Genomic DNA, 25512 nt, shown 5'->3' on the forward strand with positions numbered 1-25512 from the left:
AATAAATGGGAGAATATTCTACCCATCTGCTTGTTTTATAATAGAAACAGATTCCTGGTGTTACTTACTGGTGTCTGAAGAACCACCTCCTTTATGTGTCAGTGATTAACCTAGATCTGTGATCAGGCATTTTGTTATTAATGCTGCTTTATTCTGATTTCAGTGCAAAGCAGTTTGTGGCCTGTGTCAACCTGAAGACAGCGATGTAAACCAAGGGTTAGGTTTCAACCTGGCCTCTGAGTGCACACTGAAATGGGAAGCTGTGAACTTGTCTCTCATCGTAGGGTCATAACACATCCCATGCATTCCACATCTGCTGCAGCGTAGCCACAGAACAGTGAGAAGCCCTGTCTCAAATATAATCATGCAATTATTTAACAGCTGTCCAAATGTAACATTCAGACTTAGTGTTCTGAGAGAAGAGATGACCTGCCCTGCCTCTCTTAAAATGAACAACCAATGACCCAGCACAACAAATTCTTGTTTTGGAAAGAAATGTGACAGTGAAACATCTCTCATTTTTCATACAGAGTGAAAATCCCAGATTTTGCACAGTACAAGTTGGATCCAAAAGAAAGAATCAAGCTCGGGCTCTTTGATGTTCAATGGCATTACTGTCAATGAATTCCCCATTATCCATAATCTGGGGGTTATCATCGATCAGAAACTGAACTGGACTTGCTATATTTACTCCACCAACAACTCAAGGCACCAGGCAAATGAAGGCTTTCAGTGTTGTCAACCACATTGTCAAGATGTACTTATGCAGAAATAACCTGGCTCATCAGTTTGCGTTTCATCAGGACTGCTCGAACCCAGACCTCATGACAGGTTTGGTTCAAACAAGGAGAAAAGGAGCTGAATTGTGAGATGAACTGAAAGTGACTCTTTGATATCCAAGGAAGTATTTAACCAAGTGTTGTATCAAATAGACTGAGTAAATTTCAAGACAATGGAAATTGGGGGAATGGCCCACCAGTTGGAGTTATGTCCAGTTCATAGTAAGGTGTTTGTGGTTGTTGGAGGCCGGTCATCTCATCCTGGGACATCACTGCAAGATTGTTTGTCTTTCCTCTATCATAAAGTCAGATGTGGGAATATTAATTAATGATTGCTCAAAACTCCATCCCCTTTGAAACTCCTTAGATAACAGAGGATGTCAGATGCCCTTGCAGTCTATTAATATCTATATTTGCATTGTGTTGTGAAATACAAGAGAAATTACATTTCATAATATATATGATACACATTTGCAATATATTGTACAGCCCTACATTCCTCCCCCACATTAATTAACTGAACTTCACAATTACAAATAATCAACAGAAACAGTAAACCACAAACAATGAAGTTCAGCTGCTCAATGAAGAGTAGTTGGAGGCTGGCCAAACAGAATGAATAAACAGTCTCGTTCATAATATTCACACACCACTTTTACTTGAGCATTCTGAAATTAAGATAGAGATTTAAACGGAAATAGAACATAGAACGTTACAGCGCAGTACAAGCCCTTCAGCTCTCGATGTTGTGCGACATGATCTTTGTCATTACTTAATTTTCAATGGGTCCACAAATATATAAGTGATTATGTAGTGTTATGGTTGTAGATTTTTCACAATAATGTGTCGGTGGGAGAAAATGAAGGACTCTAGGGGGTGTCTATTTTCCAGTTAAAGGACCTATATTGAGCTGCAAAGTTCTGCATTCCTGGTTCAACAAGACAAAGATCTTTTTGCAGGCATCTTGGAAAGTGATTGATAATAGATTAGGGTTAGCGTCAGACTCCTTAAATTATGGATCCAAAGTATGTTTAAGGCTCCTTGAAGAACTGGTTTTGAATTCACTGTACTTGTTCTTGGTTTTGAGTATTACAGGCAAGGCCATCATTTATTGTTAATCCCTAATTGTTCTTTGAAGTTAAATTAATATTAAAGAGGTTTGAGAATACTGTGTCTGTGGAGGGACAATTAAGGACATAAAAACGGGCCACATTTCAAGCTGAATGAATCTGCTTCTTTCACTTAGAAGTGTTCAATCAAAGGCATTAACAACCACCAATAAAATGATGGGATCCCATAGAGAGTCCCATTCACATGTCTCCTTTGCTTTCTCTGCTCTGTGCGTATAATCACTTCAGCAAGATGATACTTTATGAGCTGAAGATGTTTTAATATATTGAATACAAACTATGAGACCAAGGCTTGACTCAACAGTAGGTATTTAATTCCGACATAATTTTAATTACTATTCGCCCTAGATCATGTATTGAAAAGTACAGTAGAAAAGCATAGAGTAGTACTGGATAGGAAAGGCCTTTCAACCCATTAACTCTTAATTGGGTGCTTTGAATACTAAGTAAGTTAGTCTTTTCCCTTTTTTTTGTCACAGTCCTGCAATTTTTTGCTTCTTCAAGAATTTATCTAATTTCTTTTTGAAAGTTCTTATTGAAGTTTAGATGATCATATTAGTGTATGTTCTATATCCTAATGAGTGGGTTCAATGGGCTAATGAAGCAACCAGTAATTTACTATCTTTTAGTGCTTACTGTTGCTAACAGCTTTTATGTGTGCTAATTGTATTATGGCACTAGCATCACTTATATGAACATTACTGGCGATTCTGACTACCACTGCTGCTGCTACCCTCATTCATAGTCATAGAAATGTACAGCATGGAAACAGATCCTTCGGTCCAACTCAGATATCCTAACTGAATCTAGTCCCATTTGCCTGCACTTTGCGCATATCCGTCCAAACCCTTTCTATTCATATACCCATCCAGCTACCTTTTAAATGTTGCAATTGTACCAGCCTCCACCACTTCCTCTGGCAGCTCATTCCATACACGTACCACCTTCTGAGTGAAAAAGTTGCTCCTTAGGTCCCTTGCAAATTTTTCTCCTCTCACCCTGAATGTATGCCCTCTAGTTCTGGACACCCCCACCACATGGAAAAGACTTTGTCCATGCCCCTCATGATTCTATAAACCTCTAGCAAGTCACCAGTCAGCTTCCAATGCTCCAGGGAAAAGAGTCCCAACCTATTCAGCCTCTCCCTATAGATCAAATCGTCCAACCCTGACAACATCCTTGTAAATCTTTTCTGAACCCTTTCAAGTTTCACAACATCTTTCCGATAGGAAGGAGACCAGACTTGCACACAATACTCCACAAGTGGCCTAACCAATGTCCTGTACAGCTGCAACAAGATCACCCAACTGCTATCCTCCATGCTCTGACCAATAAAGGAAAGTACACCAAATGCCTTCTTTACTGTCCTATCTACCTGCGACTCCACTTTCAAGGAGCTATGAACCTGCACTCCAAGGTCTCTTTCTTCAGCAACACTCCCTAGGACCTGCTCTCATTTGCTTTTCCAAAATGCCGTACCTCACATTTATCTAAATTAAACTCCATCTGCCACTTCTCAGCCCATTGGCCCATCTGATCAAGATGTCTTTCTAATCTAAGGTAAACATCTTCGCTGTCCACTGCAACTCCAATTTTGGTGTCATCTGCAAACTTACTAACTATACCTTCTATGGTCACATGCAAATCATTTATACAAATGAAGAAAAGCAGTTAACTCAGTACTGATCCTTGTGGTACACCACTGGTCACAGGCCTCCAATCTGAAAAGCAACACTCCACCACCACCCTCTGTCTTCTACCTTTGAGCCAGTTCTGTATCCAAATGGCTAGTTCTCCCTGTATTCCATGAGATCTAACCTTGCTAATCAGTCTCCCATGGGGAACATTGTCGAACGCCTTACTGAAGTCCATATAGATCACGTCTACTGCTCTGCCCTCATCAATCCTCTTTGTTACTTCTTCAAAAAACTCAATCAAGTTTGTGAGACATGATTTCCCATGCACAAAGCCATGTTGACTATCCCTAATCAGTCCTTGCCTTTCCAAATACATATAAGTCCTGTTTCTCAGGATTCCCTCCAACAACTTGCCCACTACCGATGTCAGGCTCACTGGTCTTATAGTTCCCTGGCTTTTCCTTACCACTTTTTAAAAATAGTGGCACCACATTAGCCAACCTCCAGTTTCCTGACACCTCAACTGTGACCAGCGATGTTACACGTATCTCAGCAAGGGGCCCAACAATCACTTCCTCAGCTTGCCACAGAGTTCTTGGGTACACCTGATCAGGTCCTGAGGATTTATCCACTTTTGTGAGTTTCAAGACATTCTCCTCTGTATCTGAACATTTTTCAAGATGTCACCATCTATTTTCCTACATTCTATATCTTCCATGTCCTTCTCCAAACTAAACTCTGATGCAAAATATTCATTTAGTATCTCCCCCATTTCCTGCGGCTCCACACCAAGGCCATCTTAGTGATCTTGAGGGGCCCTATTCTCTCCCTAGTTACTCTTTTGTCTCCTTTTTGCCCTCCTGATTTCCCTCTTAAGTATACTCCAAGTGCCTTTATACTCTTCTAAGGATTCATTCGATCTATCCTGTCTATACTTGACATATGCTTCCTTCTTTTTCTTAACCAAAACGCTGAATTTCTCCAATCACCCAGCATTCCCTGCACCTATCACCCTAACAGGAACAAACTGTCTCTGGACTCTGGTTATCTCATTTTTGAAGGCTTCCCATTTTTCAGCTGCCCTTTACCTGCGAACATTTGCTCCCAATCACCTTTTGAAAGTTCTTGCATAATATCGTCAAAATTGGCCTTCCTCCAATTTAGAACTTCAACTTTTAGATCTGGTCGATCCTTTTCCGTCACTATTTTAAAATGAATAGAATTATGGTTGTTGGCCCCAAAATGCGCCCCCACTGACATCTCAGTCATCTGCCCTGGATCCAGGGAGGCAACACACCATTCTGATTTTTCACTGCTTGCCGCTAAACGTCTGTCTGTGCTCTGACTAGATAATCCCCGATCATTGATGATCGCTTGGAACCTGAGATACCCCTTGTTACATTAGAGCTAATCTCGATACCAGAAACCTAGCTGTTCATGCTACGTTCCCCTGAGAGTCCATTGCCCCCATGTTTTCCAAAACAGCATACTTGTTTGAAATGGGGATAGCCACAGGAAACTCCTGTACTACCTACCTACCCCTCCTACCTTTCCTGGAGTTAACCCATCTACCTGACTGTAACTGCAGCTTTTCTCCCTTCCTATAACTGCCATCCATCACACCCCCAGCTCTTGTAAATTCTTTAATGCCTCCAACTCCTACTCCACTAATCCTTGCGATCTGATAGGATTTCCAACCAAAGACACTTCCTGCAGACATAATCATCAGTAACATGGAAACTCTCCCTAACTCCCACATCTGACAGGAAGAGCACATCACTCTGTTAATGGCCATCTTTGCTCCTTCACAATCTACAGACCCATAAAATAGCATTGTCTTATTGTTCTGAAAAACACTGCCCCAGGCTAACTTAGTATTTAAGGTTTATATTTTTTAAATCTAATCAAGAGACAGAGCTCAATAAAACATGTAATCAAGAAAGAATCCACTTTACTAACTACTGTAGACTTACAGCAAGGTTACACTTAAAAATTATGCATGTATCTGTTCCTGTGCTGTGACCTCTCCAATACAGGTTCCTCCAAGGTTAGTTGTGAATTTTGCTGTTTGTTAATTTTTCATAGATGCACTCCAATATCCAGAGATCCATGAACTCAAACAGCAAAGGCAGTAACTGTGCAGATTTACTGCTGTGCCAATTAACAATGTACTTTTCTGTCTCTATCTCCCTCACTGATCATGTGATCGCTCCTCCTTTTAAAAGAGCCGTTGTTTTAATCTTTTTTTCCCCAAAGTTCCAAAACAACGTAATAGCATATAAAACAATAATTGCTGCTCTTGGAATTCAAGGAAATTACCTCCAACAGCGAAAATACCTCAAAAAGGAGCAGCTCTTGCAGCCACAATTGTTTCCTGTTGTCCATCTTGGATTACCCAGAATCATTGATTATCTGTCTTTGTTACTTCTAGACTTGATTATTTTAATACACTCCTCAATGATTTCCCACCTTCTTCCCTCTGTAAACTTGAGTCACACAAAGCACTGATATCTATGCTCTAATATATACCACATGCTGTTCTCCCAATAATATTGTGTTTGCAGACTTTTTTTTATTGTCTTGTTGGATCAGCATTTATTGCCCATCCCCAGTTACCCTTGAGAAAGTGGTGGTGAGCTGCCTTCTTGAATCGCTGCAGTCCACAGTGCCTTTTGGAAGGGAAACTCCAGGATTTTGACTCAGGTGGTAGTGAATATATTACCATGTCAGGGTGGTGAGTTACTTGCATCCCTGGTCTCAAATTGCACCATAACCTCATCCTCCATATCCCTGTAATCCCCTCCAACCTATAACCCTCTGAAATATCTGAACTTCTCTAAATCTGATCTCTTGACCATGCCTGTCTTTAATTATTCAAATACTGGTGGTCTGTTTTCAGCTGCCTCTTCCTAAACACTGGAATTCCCACTCTAAACTTTCTTTCTTCTACTTCATTTGCCGTTTTTAAGCTGCTCCTTTGGTCATCTGTCCTGATATCTCATTTACTACAGTGCGTTGCTTTTAATAATACCCTGAAGTATCTTGGGATGTTTTATTATTTTAAATGTGCCATATTAAAATAAACTATGGTTGGTTGCGATAAAAGAATGAAATTGCTCACATTGCTTCTGGTTCTTTGTCATCTTAAATCTGGACCATCTTTTTTTTGTATTAGGAAAATATGCTAAGTGTGTGGATATTTTTCTATGTAGTGTCTCGTGATGGATTTCCTTGGATACTCAGGCTTTAAAGAGTTTCTTAGTTGGTGTAAGATGGAACCTTGAGAAGCAACTCCAGGTTAGCCACCTCATTAAAGAGTAGATGTGTACAGCAGGAAAGATATTCTCTGTGAGGGCGATCAATTATAGAGTCATAGAGATGTACAGCATGGAAACAGACCTTACGGTCCAACCTGTCCATGCCGACCAGATATCCCAACCTACTCTAGTCCCATTTGCCAGCACTTGGTCCATTTCCCTCTAAACTCTTCCTAATCATATATCCATCCAGATGCCTTTTAAGTACTGCAATTTTATCAGCCTCCACCACTTCCTCTGGCAGCTCATTCCATACATGCACCGCTCTCTGTGTGAAAAGGTTTCCCCTTTAGGTCCCTTTTGTATCTTTCCCCTCTCACCCTAAACCTATGCCCTCTAGTTCTGGTCTCCCCCACCCCAGGGAAAAGATTTTGTCTATTTTTTTTATCCATGCCCCTCATGATTTTATAAACCTCTATAAGGTCACCCCTCAACCTCCGATGTTCCAGGGAAAATAGCCCCGCCTGTTCAGCCTCTCCCAGTAGCTCAAATCCTGCAACCCTGGCAACATGCTTGCAAATCTTTTCTGAATCCTTACAAGTTTCAATCCACATTAATGAGGTTGCATGCCATTGTTCTAGCCAGCATTCCAATTAACAACCTCCTCTAACAGCACTGACCTGAACAGAAACAATAGTGAGGATTTCAATAAATTATACTTAACTTGCATTGACCTTGAGTATAATATATAGTTTTGGTCTTTTTACTTAAGAAAGGATATAAATGCATTTCAGCGATGGTTCAAATTGATTGATTCCTGGGGTAAAAGGGTTATCTTTTGAGGAAACATTGGCAAATTGGGCCTGTATCCATTGGAGTTTAGAAGAATGGGAAGTGATGTTAAAAGTATACACGATCCTGAGAGGATTTGACAGGATTGGTGCCAAGTTGATGTTTCCCTTTATGGGAGAGACGACAACAGGACACCATTTAAAAATAAAGGGCCTTTCATTTAATGATGGAGAGGATTTTTTTTCTCTTAGAGCATTGTTAGTCTGTGAAATTCTCTTCTGTGCTGAGCTGTGGAGTCAGGGTTATTGAATTTTTTGAAGGCTAATTGTATAGATTTTTGATTAGCAAGGGAGTCACAAGTTGTCAGGGATAGACAGGAAAGTAAAGTTGAGACCATTATCAGATCAGCCATGATCTAATCAAATAGCAGGGCAGGCTCTAATGGCCTACTTCTGCACCTGATTAGCATAATCATATGTTTGTATCTTCATTACTGAGATTAAATGATGAACCTGTATTTGAAGAAGGCCATAGATACTTATTAAGATACTTTTTCAAAACTTCACTAAGGTCATAGGTATTACTAAGACAAAGGGAGAGTTTTGCATGGGTTCCAGCCAATGGCCACCCCTTGGTCCCTGCGAGGAATGGGAGGAGGATGTAAGGCTGTTGCTGCATGAGAGAGGGCAGGAGGCTGAAGGGGCGCAAGATTCATAGCCATTTGGCTGCGTGAGCCAGACTTTGACAATCATGAGAGACGAGGTATTCCTTCCAGCAATTGTGCCAGTGAGGGGAGGAAGAAGAGGTGCTAGGAAGTTCAGGAGCAGGCGATCAGGGGAAACAGGTGTCCAGTTGGATGGATGTTTGCTTTTGGGAGGTACACATGCTGTCTTCTACTTGATCTGTTTGATCTAATTGATCATTTTGATCTCAAAATGACTAAGAGATGTCCTCCAACGTTAAACAGCAGAAATTGTTGCCCTGCATCTTAACTTCTGTGACTATGGATCTATCAGGAAGTCCAATGAATTCTTTCAACTCCTGCCCCATGAAGAACGTAATAATAAAATGACCAATAATTCAATCACGACCCAATTAACATCCTACAAAAAAAAATTACTGCACAAAACAATTAAAATGTGACACAACTAACTCACAAATATGGAGCTCTTCACCCCAGTCTTTTCCCTTAGTGACTATCCTATAAGTGGGCTTGCCTATTCTGGTGCTTCTGTAAAGGGCAACCTGAGTGACAACAGCACACAAGGTGAATGAGAAGCTGAAGGCGTAAGTTCAGACTTCTTTCTATAGGATGCCCTCAGAAAACTGGGAGACCATGATGTGCCCACCTCAGTCAGCACCACTCCAGTGTGGATTTCATGAGATTCAAGGTGTGTGGTTTGAATGGCAGAAAGACATAGCATTGCTGGTTTCTGATGAGAGGCCAGTAGGTGCCAGGTTCATTATCCCTTTGATCTAGTATTCCTGATCTTGAACCCCTTTAATTTAGTCCCAGTCATGGTCTCAGTAGCTCTAAGGACCAAGAATGTGCAAGGTATCTGACAGGAAAATATTTTTGTAGTACCAGTAATCCTAAGTACTGGTTTTTCATTTGAATGTATTGTCAAAAAAGTATAGTTAGCAGTAAATATCTCACAAACAGGTCCTGCAGATCTGGTACAAAATATGCTTTCAAAAGATTGTGAATGTTGATATTTTATGACAGAATCCATAAAAGAGCAATTGAAAGCTGCCCAGCTTTCAATGTAGTGACGGAAATAAAATTCAGTAAGAACTTGATTTCAATTGGTTGAAGTAATCAATTATATTGAGATGTAAACAACTAAATCATTTCAATTAGAAAAGACTCTCACTTAACAGAACCAAAATGCGTTTATAGTCAGGCTGCTCACAACAGTGTTATCTACAGTCAGGCAGTACCTTGTTTACACTGTCTTAATCTGTTTAGAACTCACATCCAGAGCCCTGATGGACACGGTAAAAGATGCCAAGCTGCACGACGTCTTCAGCACCCCTGCGGACGGAGCGCAGCGTAGATACACCTGGTCACGGGCAGACGGGTCTATCCACTCAAGGATAGATTACCTGTTTGTGTCCCGAACGCTCTCGGTCAGATCCACCGACGTCAAGCCGGTGTTCTTCTCTGACCACTGCCTCCTGCTGGCCAACTGTCACCTACAGGACGAACAGCGGGCTTGTAAGGGAACGTGGAAGCTGAACACAAAGCTGTTGACCCCGGGAAACATTGAGGAGCTCAGGAGGGACTACGCAGGTTGGAGAACCGTGAAGCCCCTCTTTGAGTCCCCAGCGGACTGGTGAGAAACAGTAAAAGGGAACATCAAGAGGTTCTTCATCCTCAAAGGTGTTCAGGAGGCGGGAGAGAGGCAGGGAAAACTGTCCCAGCTCCAGGAAAGTATGCAGAACCTGCTCCTGCTGCAGACGATGGGGTGGATGTCACAGAGGACCACCAGGAGGTGAAGGGCCAGCAAGCCTCGCTCTTTTCTTCGGAGGCCTCCAAGATAATCTTCCGGTCCAAGGTCCGCTCGGTGGAGCAGGATGAGACGTGCTCACATTTCTTCTTCCAGAAGGTGCACAAAGAGAACTCCGTGCTCAGCAGCCTGAAGGAAGAACATCATCTCAGGCTGACGTCATGAGGATCAGCAAATCCTTCTATGCCAGTCTGTATGACGCGAAGCCAACCAACAGCGCAGCCTCCCAGTCGTTCCTATCCTAAATCACGGAGGTCTTAGGCGACAGAACACGCGAGAGGCTGGACCAGCCGCTATCTCTGGACGAGCTGACCAAGGCCCTTGAGTCCTTCGAAAAGAATAAAACTCCCAGAAGCGACGGCTAACCGGTCGAGCTCTATTCCGCTCTGTGGGACTTGATTAGCCAGGATCTGCTGGAGGTGTATGTCAGTATGCTTCGGGCAGGTACCATGAGTGAATCCATGAGGAAAGGCATCATCACCCTCATCTACAAGTGGAAGTGGGGGGAGGGAGGAACTCAAAAATTGGAGACCAATCTCACTGTTAAATGCGGATTACAAAATTCTGTCAAAGGTAATCGCCAGCCGGGTCAGGTCTGCTCTGGGGTCGGTGATCCACCCTGACCAAACCTGTGCTGTTCCGGGCAGGAAGATCGCTGAGAGTCTCGCACTCTTCAGGGATACGATCGCCTACGTAGGGGACAGAGGGTTGAACACCTGCCTGATCAGCCTGGACCAGGAGAAAGCCTTTGACAGGATATCACACAGGTATATGAGAGATGTTCTCTCCAAAATGGGCTTTGGGGAGGGAATCTGCAATTGGATCAGACTGCTCTACACCAACATTGTCAGTGCAGTCTCAATCAATGGGTGGGAATCAGATAGCTTCCCAGTCAGATCTGGAGTCAGGCAGGGCTGCCCTCTCTCCCCTGCCTTGTTTGTGTGCTGCATAGAGCCATTTTGCCGAGTCCATCAGGAAGGATGCGAGCCTGAGAAGGGTGACTATTCCTGGCAGCAGAGGCCTGCAGGTTAAGGCCTCCCTGTACATGGATGACGTCGCTGTTTTCTGCTCAGATCCGCTGTCCGTGCGCAGACTCATGTGCGTATGTGACCAGTTCGAACAGGCCTCGGGGGCCAAGGTAAACCGAGGCAAGAGCGAGGCCATGCTGTTCGGGAACTGGGCCGACCAATCCTTGATCCCCTTCACTATCAGGACCAACCACCTGAAGGTGCTGGGTATTTGGTTCAGGGGGGCTGGGGCATGCGCCAAGTCTTGGGAGGAGCGTATCAGCAAAGTGAGGCAGAAACTGGGCAGATGGAAGCTACGATCACTCTCCATCGCGGGAAAAAACCTGGTCATCAGGTATGAGGCACTATCATTGCTATTATATGTGGCACAGGTCTGGCCTATTCCCAGAACCTGTGCCGCTGCAGTCACCCGGGCCATCTTCCAGTTTATATGGAGGTCAAAGATGGACTGGGTCCGAAGGGACTTGCTGTACAAAGATCTGGGCAACGGGGGAAAAAGTACATCCAACGCCACCCTCACCCTGATGGCCACCTTTGTGTGTGGCTGCATCAAGCTGTGCGTGGATCCCCGGTATGCAAACACCAAGTGTCACTATGTGCTGAGGTTCTACCTGTCCATGTTGTTGCAAAGGCTGGGCCTGGGCCTGGCCTCGCTGCCGTGGAATGCTCCAAGTAGGTGGACTGTTCCGTATCACCTGTCCTTCGTGGAGAAGTTTATGAAGAAAAACACCTTTGACCACATGTCCACCAGGAAATGGTCAGCATGTAGTGTCCTTGAGACCCTTCGGGAAAAGGAGAGGGCGGATCCTATTGAGCGGTTCCCTGAGCAGACTGTCAAAGCCATTTGGCAGAATGCCTCTTCGCCAGAACTTTCCAACAAGCACCAAGACATGGCTTGGCTGGTGGTGAGAAGGGCTCTGCCTGTGAGATCCTTTATGTACGCCCGGACTCTCAGCCGCACCGCACGCTGCCCTCGAAGCGGCTGCAGGGGGGATGAGACTGTCACACACCTCCTTCTGGAATGTACCTATGCAGAAGAAGTCTAGAGAGGAATGCAGTGGTGTTTGTCGAGGTTTGTCCCGAGCAGCGCTGTGACGCGGGACTCCGTGCTCTACGGCCTGTTCCCCGGGATGCACACTGAGACGAACATCAACTGCGCCTGGAGGATCATCAACTTGGTGAAGGACGCTCTCTGGGCGGTCCGAAACCTGTTGATCTTCCAGCTGAAGGAGTTGACCCCGACCGAGTGTTGCAGACTGGCACATTCCAAGGTCCAGGACTACGTGTTGAGGGACGCGCTGAAGCCAAGGCGCGGTGGGGAAAGACCACCGTGTAACATCTGCCTGCCTAAAGAAGAACAGGGGGCCTGCGCAGTCATTTGGGCTCTGCTGACGCCTCAGCTAAAAATGTAATCGTACAAACCTGTAAATAGGAATGATTACTCTGTTTTCGGTATGCAAACAAGTGGGATGTTTACATATGTATGGCATGTCCAGTTGTACAGATCATTAAAGTATTTTATGAATAAAGTATATTTTTGAAATATTAAAAAAAACTCTCTCATCCAAGGGATAGCAACACACACATTAAATGTTTAGACCAGCAGTTTCACTTTTGGTAATAACATTGAGAAAGCTACATCAAAATTGTGCTGGTTTTCAGAAGTTTATCTTTTGCTGAAATTCCTGCTCAAATTTATTTGCATATTGATAAATATGGAACCTTCAATGGTCCTGTGCAATCAGCAATAGGTTATATAGTTTTTAAAAAGTTGTTTGAAAAAGTATTTCTTGATCTCATCAACAGCAGTAACCCTTGTACATGTTTATTCATTTTATCTGACAATTGGTTCAGCACAATAAATAAACATTTGTAATCAGCGTCTAATTCACTGTCTGAGAGTAAATGGTTTTTAAATAACTGAGACATCATTTACACAGCGTTTTACTTGCTTCATTAGTACACCAGTCAGTGCCTTGGTAAATTTAAAAATAAATAAAAATGTTTAAAGTATACGTATTAATGTTTATGCAGCTGAAGAACACCAGTTTGAATTGATAGCTGCCTTGAAAACTCTCAAATGGGCGTAATTAGCAGAAATTCACTAATAATGTGAAGTGGGCAGGATATTACCAGATTTGTGGGTGGGGTTGGCTACTGGCACAATACTTTTCAAAGCAGCGCAGATTAGAAACTTGATTTTCACTTGGTTTTCATTTTTCATTTCGTTGCTTAAAAAATTCACACTCTTTGCATTGATGTGATTGATGTTTAGATAATTGCTGTCTGGAAGCTCTAGATCTATGTGTTTAGCAGGGCGGTTGAGAGCACCCATGCTCTCTGAACTGTTAAACTTACTCTGTAAATGTTTAATACATGCTCGCTGAGTCTAAATCAATAAAGATGGCGTGGAGGTGCAGGTGGTGAACTGGGTTAGACAAGGCCAAAAATTTACATGGCACCATGATATAGTCCAGTAGATTTATTTGAAAACACTAGTAGGACTATAACTTGGTGTCATGTGATTTTTGACACAAATCAATAAAAGAATGGACTTGGGCTCCAGAATGAAAACCCTTGAAATAAAATGTGGAAATGGCACATACTAATCCAACTTGTCTTATATATGACCAGTGTATATTTGCAAGTATTACAGTTTTATTTCTGGCAGGTGTCAGAAAGGGGACAGAGTCATTAAAGAGTGTATAGGTTCCATAAATTTCCATCAATTTCCAGTTTCTCGGTCTATGAGTTTACCTCAGCTGGGATGGTTGAAGGATTATTACAATTGGATTCATCATCACTAACCTAGAAAATGGACAACTGCCATTCTTAATTCTAACCCATTGACCTCTGGCTATTCATAAGGACTAATTGGGCTTCGCTGTGAGATAAAACCATTTGAAGTCTTCCTTGAGAAAATAGCCTGTCAACAGACTGGGTGGAAGTTCACCTGCTCCTTCATTTTCTTACAAATGAGCTTCATTTCCACCCAGTGGACCCACTGTTAAAACCTTTGTGGTGGGTTTACACAGATTTTTCTCAGGGTTCCAGCCTGTAGTTGACTCTATTGTCAGCAGAGAGTGGGAGAAGGGGAAGCAATTGCTGTTGTGGGAGAGGGACCTTCACAGCAACTCAATGGTGCAGCCAAACTGGGAGCCAAATCCAAATTTTTGGATCCAGTGAAGTAACAGCATTTAACAATATAAATGTGCTGCTAAGAGAGTTTGAACGTTCTTGATATCTAGCACAAACATGTATTTGCAGCAATTCAAATTGCTGACTTGAATAGAATCATAAAATGGAGCAGCATAGAAGGAAACCATTCAGCCCATTCATCCTGCCTGCTTCATTCACTTAGCAGTCCAGTTAGTCTCACTTCCCCATTCTTTCACTAGATATCTACAACTTGTTCTCCTGTCACTATATATCCAATTCATTTTTGTAGGCTACTGTTGAGTCTACATTTACCACTCTATCAGACAGCACATTGCTAAACTATTCATTAGAGTTCTTGAGAGGTTTTGTTGCTTGGGTTGTGGATGAAATTGTGGATTTGTTCTCCGAGTCGCTGTGCTTTTCTGCAAACATTTTGTCACCTCTCTAGGTGACATGATCAGTGCATCTTTGATAAGGGGTTGGTGCTCTGTCCCGCCTGGTATTTATATGTCTCTGATTGTTAGTACTTACGGTTCTGTACCTGCGTGGTTTGTATATGGGGCCCAGTTCAAATGGTTATTGATAGTTTCGATTGGAGCACCAGGCTTCAAGGAAATCTCTGGCGTGTCTCTGTTTTGCCTGTGCTAGGATGGGTACATCATGCTCGTTAAATTTGTGTCCTTTGTTGTCTATGTGATTGGAAATGAGAGAGTGCTAGTCATGTCTAGCAGTGGTGAGCTGATGTTTATGCACTCGTATGGTCAGTTGTCTTCCTGTTTGTCCTATGTAGTGCTTCTCACAGTCATTGTTGGGTATCTTGTAGATAACGTTTGTCCTGTTGGATGTGGATGTCAGGTCTTTAACTTTTGTGAGGAGCTGGTGGAAGGTGTTTACTGGTTTGTGGGAAACTAAGACTCCCAGGGGTGTGAGTATTTGGGTAGTTATCTCTGATATGTCTTTGATGTATGGTATGGTCACTATCGTTATGGTCATGTAGTGTTTTCTTCTTTGGGTTTGTTCCATAAATACTGGAGGGCTATGGGAAACTACTCATTGTGTGAAATAGCTTTCTCACATTACTTCTGGTTCTTTTGTCAATAACTATAAGTCTGTGGTGTTTGGTAATCAACCCTTTAACTATCAGAAACACAGCTTCTCTTTATTTGCTCTTCCTAATTCTTTGCTATTGAAAGCATCATGATCAAATCCCATCTCTAAGGAGGAAAACCTGCTTTCTCTGATCTAATTACAATTTACGACATCTAATGTTGAAATATGAGCAGGACTTCATTTAAAATTCCATCCCGTGTTTGGACAGCATCTTGTAGTAGAAACTGAGGACTGCAGATGCTGGAAAAGGGTGGCGCTGAAAAAGCACAGCAGTCAGGCAGCATCCAACCTTCTAGTGCCAGACAGAAGGTAACAATTGGAAGATCCTCACGGATTTTATGGGAATCGAGGATTATTGGTTGCAAATAGGAAAGTGAAGTTCATATGAGAAGCAGGTCAACCGTGATCTCATTGAATAGTGGTGCAAGCCTGAAAGGCTGAATGGCCTCTATTACTATGGATGGGCAGGCATCCAATGGATCAGCTCCCCTGGAACTGCAAATCTTCTACCTTGTCCATCTGGATGATACATTTAAAGGGGCATAACATAGCAGGAAGATGTTACCCATACTATTTATGCTCGTTGGATTGATACATCAGAGAACAAGTGTTGCTTGTGGACTGGGGAAATACTTCCACTTGCTGGGAGGAACAGAAGACAAAACAAAAGAGAATGAACTGGCGAAATAAAAAAAAAGACATTACCAGATATTGGTGAATAGTCACCTTTTACCCAGTGTGTACTGTTACCCAAACAACCATAATTGTTGCAGCAACAGAGCACTGGCAACATGGAACATAGACTGTGCTGTGATAAGTGAGCACAGCTGAATAAACAATGCCAATAAAAAATAACGTCATTGTTGTGCAGAGGAGAAAACGAAACAAATATTAGCACATAATAACTTCTGGAATTATAATAAGTCTTCTATGGTAATATTAGACTGCTGAGAGCAACAGAGAACTGGGTCATTTGCAGAAGTCACCAGGACTGGTAGAGAAATCTAGCCAAGTGAAATGTGCAACAGCACCTCCCATGGGTACTAAGAGCTATTCAAGCTTCAGGAAGTGCTTTGTGGCAAAGTGGGATGGTGAGAAAGATAGAGCAACAGAGGGAAATACACTCCAGCAAAAACCTCTAACCTCTGAACTGCATTGTCCCCTGAGATTGAGAATGAGACAGCTGCAAGCCCTGTACAGTCAAATGGGCAATGCAATGAATACATTTGAATTCAAGGGGAATAAAACTGGCTGTGTAAAAGTCAAACTGAAGCTCATGTGGCTTAGAACATCAGTGACACATTATAACATTTTATCCATCTGAGAATAATTCTTTACACTGAGCAAGGAATTGATGTTGACTGATTAAAATATCTTTCAGTAAAGATGAAGATAAGAATAGGGTGTTATGTATTTAAGGCATAGGGTTTCTGCAAAGGGCAGAAGAAAGAAATGTGAATTGCTACTTTTAAAATGCTGTTACAGTTGCTAATTATCCATACACTCTGTTTTGTGTACACAAAGCTCTCTCTGGAAGTAAAAGACATTGTAATTTGATATTTACGTGGGCCTCACTGTAGAATAGTAATTTTCTGCTTGAAAATGTCATAATAGGGAACATGGTTTCATCTTACAATTCTCACATATTGAATTGCTGAACTCTGTGGCATTATGAGAGGAATGTGAGGATTTCAGAGTGGAGTGTTTCTCCAGAGCAAGGAGAAAAACCTGGAAGCTACTCTTCACCCGCCTCATGGCCTAGACAGTTACAAAGTGGAATCATTTCCTGCTTGTCTTCTGGCTACAAGACGCTATTTTGCACTGAAAACGTGAGAGCAGAAAGTAAACAAAAATATCTACCCTCTCAGAATAGACAAGCAGTCACAATTTGATGAAAATTGCACATCCATGTAGCCTCTGTTCATCCCTCTCCTAATAGCTCCTCAGGGACAGTCCGCATTTCAAAGAAGAAAATCTGAGTGAAACTTTATTTAGTCATAGCATATCAGTTGGGCCAGCATTTATTACCGATGCCTAATTGACTTCGAATTGAATGGCTTGCTATGCCATTTCAGAAAGCACTTGAGTCAATTGCATATCGCTGTAGGTCTACAGCCCCATGTAGGCCAGAGATTGCAGACTTCCTTGCCTAAAAGACATTAATAAAGTCGATAGGTATTTGTAATAATTGACAATGGATGCCATTAGACTTCTTCTCATGCAAGATTTATAAACAATGAGTTTGAATCTCATCATCTGTTATCATAAGATGTGCAACTATATCCCTAGAACATTAATCTGCGGACTCTATATCACTTATTGAATGACATTACCAAACAGGCCACCATCACCCCGTCAGCTGAAATATTTGAACTATAGGATCTTCTGGATTTCCATTCCCAAACAAAGAAAAGTTACTGAAATGTTTAGCAGCACTCGAAGAATGCCAGCTCCAAATCCATCGTATGATAGTAAAGAGAAACGTGTATATAATGGGGAATCTGGTCTCAATCTTTCTATTCGAATTAGATTGTCATTGTTGATTTTTGTTTTGACTTGACGTCTACTCAGGACTGTGACTGAATGACCCAATTCTGTATGTGCAAATATTTGGGAGAATGGTGCAGGATCTCCCAGCAGGTAATGGGATTGGGAGTGAAAATTCACATCAATTCCTTTCCCTTTCTGCTGCTGATCCAACTATCATTAAGACTTTGTGACTCAAATCATGATTCTGCTTGATGGGCTAGTCACTGCCTTTCTGAACGATTGATTGCAAGCTCTTTCTGGGCATTCAGAGCAATGGTGTCAGGCTTCAAGGAACGATTCACAAAGTCTTTCAGGGATGCTTTTTTGTCTTGTCATTAAGACATTGGCCACTTGAGAATTGGGAAAATAGAACTTGGAAGGGCAGATACTTTCAGCCCTCTCATCGCAATGTCCAGTCCATGGAAATTGATCTTGCAGGAGTTTTGCCTGCATGTTTGTGGACTTGTCTGCAAGAGGGATGCTAGCCTTTGTTTAGAAGTGTTCCATTGAGAGGCTGATGGAATTAATTTAGAGCTGCTTTGCTTCACTATAATACAGTCCAGGTCTCTCTGCAGTCCAGACCCGTTTTGTTAATCCCTCCACCAGTTGGTCTGAATAGGCCTTTGCTTCTCTCAGCTGTCCAGCCACCAGTTATGGGCATTAAGTCATGCTGAGCCCATCCCATATCATGAAATATTACCCAGAGATGAAATGGACAAACATGCCAGCTCCTGACACGAAATTCCATGCTTAGCCACTTCCACATCTGGCCCCATCCAGGGAAAAGTGAGTTCAGGTCCAGTCATATTTAAATGTGATAGAACAAGGCCTTAAATTGCACTTGAATTGAACTAAACCAGCCTTTAATAATTAATATGTCTCTGTATATTACATAAGACAGAATTTGGAAAATAAATTAGTGGTGTAGATTTGGGCCAGAGATGTGATAAATAACATCTGCTCTTCATAGGATGCCATACAATTTAAAGGTGGGCGTTGTTCTATAATGTTAGATAGGCTTCCATTAATCAAATCATTTGATATCAGTGATAAGGAAGCAGCAGTTACATGTTCATAGAACATAGAACATAGAACAGTACAGCACAGAACAGGCCCTTCAGCCCACGATGTTGTGCCGACCATTGATCCTCACGTATGCACCCTCAAATTTCTTTGACCATATGCATGTCCAGCAGTCTCTTAAATGTCCCCAAAGACCTCGCTTCCACAACTGCTGCTGGCAACGCATTCCATGTTCTCACAACTCTCTGTGTGAAGAACCTGCCTCTGACATCCCCTCTATATTTTCCTCCAACCAGCTTAAAACTATGATCCCTCGTGTTAGCCATTTCTGCCCTGGGAAATAGTCTCTGGCTATCGACTCTTATCTATGCCTCTCATTATCTTGTACACCTCAATTAGGTCCCCTCTCCTCCTCCTTTTCTCCAATGAAAAGCGTCCAAGCTCAGTCAACCTCTCTTCATAAGATAAGCCCTCCAGTCCAGGCAGCATTCTGGTAAACCTCCGCTGAACCCTCTCCAAATCATCCACATCTTTCCTATAATAGGGCAACCAGAACTGGACGCAGTATTCCAAGTGCAGTCTAACCAAAGTTTTATAGAGCTGCAACAAGATCTCACGACTCTTAAACTCAATCCCCCTGTTAATGAAAGCCAAAACACCATATACTTTCTTAACAACCCTGTCCACTTGGGTGGCCATTTTAAGGGATCTATGTACCTGCACACCAAGGTCCCTCTGTTTCTTCACACTGCCAAGAATCCTATCTTAATCCTGTACTCAACTTTCAAATTCGACCTTCCAAAATGCATCACCTCGCATTTATCCAGGTTGAACTCCATCTGCCACCTCTCAGCCCATCTCTGCATCCTGTCAATGTCCCGCTGCAGCCTACAACATCCCTCTATACTATCAATGACACCTCCAACCTTTGTGTCATCTGCAAACTTGCTAACCCATCCTTCAATCCCCTCATCCAAGTCATTAATAAAAATTACAAATAGTAGATGCCCAAGGACAGAGCCCTGTGGAATACCACTCACCACTGACTTCCAGGCAGAATATTTTCCTTCTATTACCACTTGCTGGCTTCTGTTGGCCAGCCAATATTCACAACCTTAGTATGGTCTAAAGTACTTCCTAATGAAAAGCTTTACTTTGGACTTGCACTCACTGCAAATGTAGACTATTTATACACTATAATTCCCACAGGAAGCCATGAGATTACTGATGAGCTAATGTGTCTTTGATGACACTGGTTCAGAGGTAAACAGGACACCAAACTCTGCACTGCTGTTCTTCGTGTTGTGACAAGGGGGTCCTGTGTCTCCATCTGACCCAAAAAGCAGGAGTTTGGCTTAATGTCTCATTAAAAACAAACATGCAACATTCATTCAAATGCCTCGATTATATGCACAAATTGAGCCTACAACGTATTGACTCAGAGATAGTGGAGCTACGATTGAGCCGTGGTGCCTGCCAGGCTGTTGTTTTTGTCCCATGTGTGAGAACATACAGCTGATACAATATGAGCTGTTACACTATTATATGTACAGTAAACTCTAACAGCAATGGGGCAGTTTTGTGATCAATTGTTCTGGTCGTGATTAAACTGAACTGAAAAATGTTATAAATCTGTTACTTCATATGATCTGGTTTTTCATGTGATTTATGTTCTTGAGTTACAGCCATGACTCAATGTTAATATTTTGTCTTGTCTCTTAGTCAGTTCAAAATCAAAGCTGATCCTCCACAGCAGTACTCAGGGTGTGCTGCACTGTAGTGGATACTTCCTGTTGGACGAGATGTTATGCTCAGGCCCCGTTCAGCTGAATATAAAAGGTCCTGTGGCACTATTTTTAAAAAATAGAACCTAGAGTTATTTTCAGTGTCATGTGCAACATTTTTTCCTAAAAATCAACATCAAGAACATTATCAGATTATCTGATCAAGTTTATAAAATCATGACGGACATGGATAGGGTAAATAGACAAGGTCTTTTCCCTGGGGTGGGGGAGTCTAGAACTAGATGGCATAGGTTTAGGGTGAGAGGGGAAAGATATAAAAGGGATCTAAGACACAACTTTTTCATGCATAAGGTGGTGCGTGTATGGAATGAGCTGCCAGAGGAAATGGTGGAGGCTGGTACAATTGCAACATTTAAAAGGCATCTGGATGGGTATATGAATAGGAAGGGTTTGGTGGAATATGGCCCGGGTGCTGGCAGGTGGGAGTAGATTGGGTTGGGATATGTGGTCAGCATGGACGGGTTTGGACTGAAGGGTCTATTTCTGTGCTGTACATCTCTATGAATCTATGATCATTACTATATATTGCTGTTTGAGGCAACCTTTGCTGTGTACAAATGGGGTACTGCCTATCTTAGAGTGGATATTACTTCAAATAACAATGGCTGTATAGCAAGGTCTTTGGAATATTAATTGGGTGTGAAATGTGCCATATAAACACAAGTTTTTTTCAAATCAACTTAATTATGTTTGGGCACGCATTACTTAATATTTCTACCATTCAATTGTTATTTGTTAATAAATACTATAAATTGGAAACATAATAAACTATATAATCAATATCCTTCTGCTTGCTGTAAAGACACAAATAATTTTCTTGTTTTCTTTCTCTCAAAGATTTTATCCCCCTACTGTCCTGCATTTCTGAATGTACTGACTCATTGTTGTGTCTGCCATCACGAGCACTGGTTGCACACTGATACTCATCCAAAAGGCTGTTATTGACTTGTAAGACATAACAGCATTTGGTGGCAGGCTGTTTGACTGTATAGTGCATATAATAATGCCAGGTCTATGATTTGTGCAATGAGAAAATGGCCAAGCAGATCTAATTCATTCTGTATTCCCACATACACACATATTAGACTGGTTACCAAATGCTGATTAGTAGTTGTGATCCTTTCCAGTTTCCTTCCCAAGTCCATAGACTTTTAGTATGAACTAGCCAGTGCCCCAGCTGAGAGTGGTTAAAATGTGGAATCTACCTGGAGTTCTGTAGAGCTCAGCTAATTTTCAAATAAACCTGCTGCGTTATTAGGAAGGTTTTGCTCAATGCATTTTAAACCACAAGGAAGTGCCTAGATAATCACTTAATAAGGAGAGCTTTTAAACTGTGGTGATATTAATAGCTGACTTCAAATAATTTATTATCAAATTCAAATGATTAGTCAATGAGCTTAAAATAACAAGACAAATAAACAATTCACTAGCTTTCAGAAGCAGGATGCGCTCCTATTTGAATAGGCTGTGTTAAGAAATATGACATTATGAGACTGTGGAATTGGGTCTCTGAGGATTTTAATACAGTAGTCCCCCCCACCCCATACCTGCAGGGGATACATCCCAAGAACTACTGAGACCGTGGAAAATGATTCCACGGATTTGGGGATCACCCTGTATCTCCAATTTTTTCCAGAAAGCTGCCCTGTCCAACCACTTTTATTAACCCTCCTACATGTTAATGTATCAGAAAGCAACTCTGAAGAAAATAGGGGTCATAATTGATCCCACAAGTGCCCTTATGGTGCATAACTGAAGCCTGAGGTGCATTATATGTACAGATCCAATATCAATGGTGCCCAGATTGATCATGGCACAGGGTAAGGCAATGCAATGAAGCTGCATTGGATGCATGCAGATCAGGCTGGTGAATCTGTATGTATTTAATACCATTCAGAAGAAGCATTGAGTATGGAGAGAGCACAGAATATATTCTGTGTCAGGGATTTCAGCACCACTACTAACTGAACCGGTCAACTCCCAAAGGACATAACTGCCAGATTGAGCCTGGGGCAGGTGGTGAGTGAACTAACTCGAGGGAGAAACCTCATAGACCTCATTACCACCAATGTATCTGTCGCATTTACATCTGTCCATGAGATTATCGGTAGAAGTGATCACCACACAGTTACTTTGGAAACAGAGTATTGCCTTAATATTGAACCTCCCCTCTACAGTGTGGTGTGGCACAGTAAAATGGGTTAAATGGGATTGATTTTAAACAGATAAATAAACTCAAAACTAAGCAGCAGCAGCAAAATTGTATTCAATCACACTCTGCAACTTCACGGTCTGGTGTATCAATCCACCCTACAACTACTGTCAAACTGGGACAGCAATTATGGTTCAATGAAGAGTGCAGCAATGCACGCTGAGAGCAGCAACAGGCATATGTCAAAATGATATGCTAATCTGAATCTTGACTCATATCTAAGAGCAGAAGCAGTATGCTTCTAATGTGATACTATTCAATATGTGTTTAATGCCTTTTTGTTTTAAATTACAGAAGTCGGCAGGGAGTGGTGTGGCTTCCATGCTCCTGCACAAACTAGTTTCTCCCAGACATGGATACACAACCAAACCAAGGGCGGCACGGTGGCACAGTGGTTAGCACTGCTGCCTCACAGCACCAGAGACCAGGGTTCAATTCCCGCCTCAGGCGACTGACATGTTCTCCCCGTGTCTGCGTGGGTTTCCTCTGGGTGCTCTGGTTTCCTCCCACAGTCCAAAGATGTGCAGGTCAGGTGAATTGGCCTTGCTAAATTGCCCGTAGTGTTAGGTAAGGGGTAAATGTAGGGGTATGGGTAGGTTGCGCTTCAGCGGGTCGGTGTGGACTTGTTGGGCCGAAGGGCCTGTTTCCACACTGTAATCTAATCTAATCAAACATTCCCTCAGAATTGAGCATGATTGGGAGAATGGTGGAGGTCAGACCGAGCAGGATAAACTGCTGAAAGAGGGAGGAAGGGTTTGAAGCCATTTTGGCAAAAGGCTGCACCCTCCCAGGATTCAGGGAACTACTGTTTGAATGGAAGAGGAACAATGTACACAATGTCTTCATTGGAATCTACCAGGTGCTGAAGCCAGATGATTGCATTGCAATGGTTTTGAAAACAACTGTGGTTATTAACAACTATGTGTTCGTCTTCAAGGCTGTTAATATCGTAATTGCTTGCTTGGGGATAATCATTGATTGAGGTAGATGGTGATAGAGTAATAATGCCACTAGTCTCATAATGTACATGTCCAGACTACTGTACTGAGGACTTGGATTCAAATTCCACCATAATAGTTTGTGGAATTTAAATTCAATTAACAAAATGATACAGATTTGAAAGCACGTTTCAGTAATGCTACCATGAAACCATAAGCGATTATTGTGAAAACCCACCTAGTTCAGTAATGTCCTTCAGGGAAGGAATTATCACATCAGTATGTCCATCCATGACTTCAAACTCATAGAAATGTGGTTGACTCTTAACTGCCCTCTGAAATGGCCTAGTAAGCCAGCAAGTCAGCTGGCATTGGGAGGTGAGTCCCAGAGCAGAGGCCAGTGTGGGGGAGGTGAGTCCTAGAGTGGACCCAGAGTGGGGGAGGTGAGTCCCAGAGTGGACCCAGTGTGGGGGGGAATGTGAGTCCCAAAGCGGCCCCAGTGTGGGGGAGGTGAGTCCCAGAGCGGACCCAGTGTGGGAAAGGTGAGTCCCAGAGTGGACCCAGTGTTGGGGAGGTCAGTCCCTGAGCGGACACAGTGTGGGGCAAGTGAGTCCCAGAGCAGACCCAGTGTAGGGGAGGTAGGTCTCAGAGCGCACCCAGTGTGGGGAACCTGAATCCCAGAGGGGACCCAGTGTGGGGGAGGTGAGTCCCAAAGCGGCCCCAGTGTGTAGGAGGTGAATCCCAGAGCAGAGGCTGGTATTGGGAGGTGAGTCCCGGAGTAGAGGCTGGCTCAGGGAAAAAGAATCCAGGAATGTAGTCTGGTGCAGGGAAAGTGAGTCCCAGAGTGGAGGCTGGCATGAGGTACATGAATCCCGGAGTGGAAGGCAGTCAGTCCTTGAGTTGGGGTCAGCACAACAAATGTGAATCCTGATTGGAGCCCTGCATTGGGAGGCCAGTCCCTGAGAAAATATACTGTGGTGTGGCTGAGTGATGGTGTGGAGCAGACTGGAGATTTGGAGCAGAGCAATGTCAGTTGTTGGACTGGGGCCTGGCATGGGTGGTCAGACCCTGCTCTCAACTACTGTAATCTAATGCTTATTTGTAATTTGTTGACTGTAATGTCTATCCTTTTAACAATGTCATATTTCTAATGTACATTATGAATCACCTGCAAAGTAACGCAACTACTTTTTCTTATTTTATTCCTCTTTTTGTATCTGAGATTTGTACCTAGGCACTTTGTACTTTATACCTAGGCACCATAAGAGGCAACATTGTCAACTTTTTACTGTACCCCTGAATATGTGACAATAAAGGATATGCTAATTCTAGGACACTGGGAAATCTCCTTGCAGTTCTTCGAATAATGCCCTGCATCTACCCAGCAGACAGTTGAGTTCTCATCTGAAGACAGATCAGACAGGGTAACATTGCCTCATTTACTGGTGTATTACCCTAGAGACTGTGCTTAGGGCCTTTGGAGCAGGACATGAAGCCACAGTAATTCACAATAGTTTACTAGTATTATCCACGTGTGGCCCTCTAGGTCTTTATGCTATTTTCCACGGGCAGAAGTGGGTACTGCAGATGCTGGAAATCAGAG

The 25512-nt window shown here is 42.6% G+C and overlaps 1 long non-coding RNA gene across 1 annotated transcript in view; it reads left to right on the top strand.

Annotated features, from left to right (window-relative positions):
* LOC140486162 (uncharacterized) overlaps positions 1-2049 on the top strand; it is a 91565-nt gene extending 89516 nt beyond the window's left edge. The window contains exon 4 of the long non-coding RNA XR_011962533.1: positions 531-2049. This is a non-coding gene — a long non-coding RNA (uncharacterized lncRNA). The remainder of the gene's footprint in view (positions 1-530) is intronic.
* Positions 2050-25512: the final 23463 nt, after the last annotated feature.

This window comes from Chiloscyllium punctatum, chromosome 15, assembly GCF_047496795.1.
Source record: "Chiloscyllium punctatum isolate Juve2018m chromosome 15, sChiPun1.3, whole genome shotgun sequence".
NCBI classification, from domain to species: domain Eukaryota; kingdom Metazoa; phylum Chordata; class Chondrichthyes; order Orectolobiformes; family Hemiscylliidae; genus Chiloscyllium; species Chiloscyllium punctatum.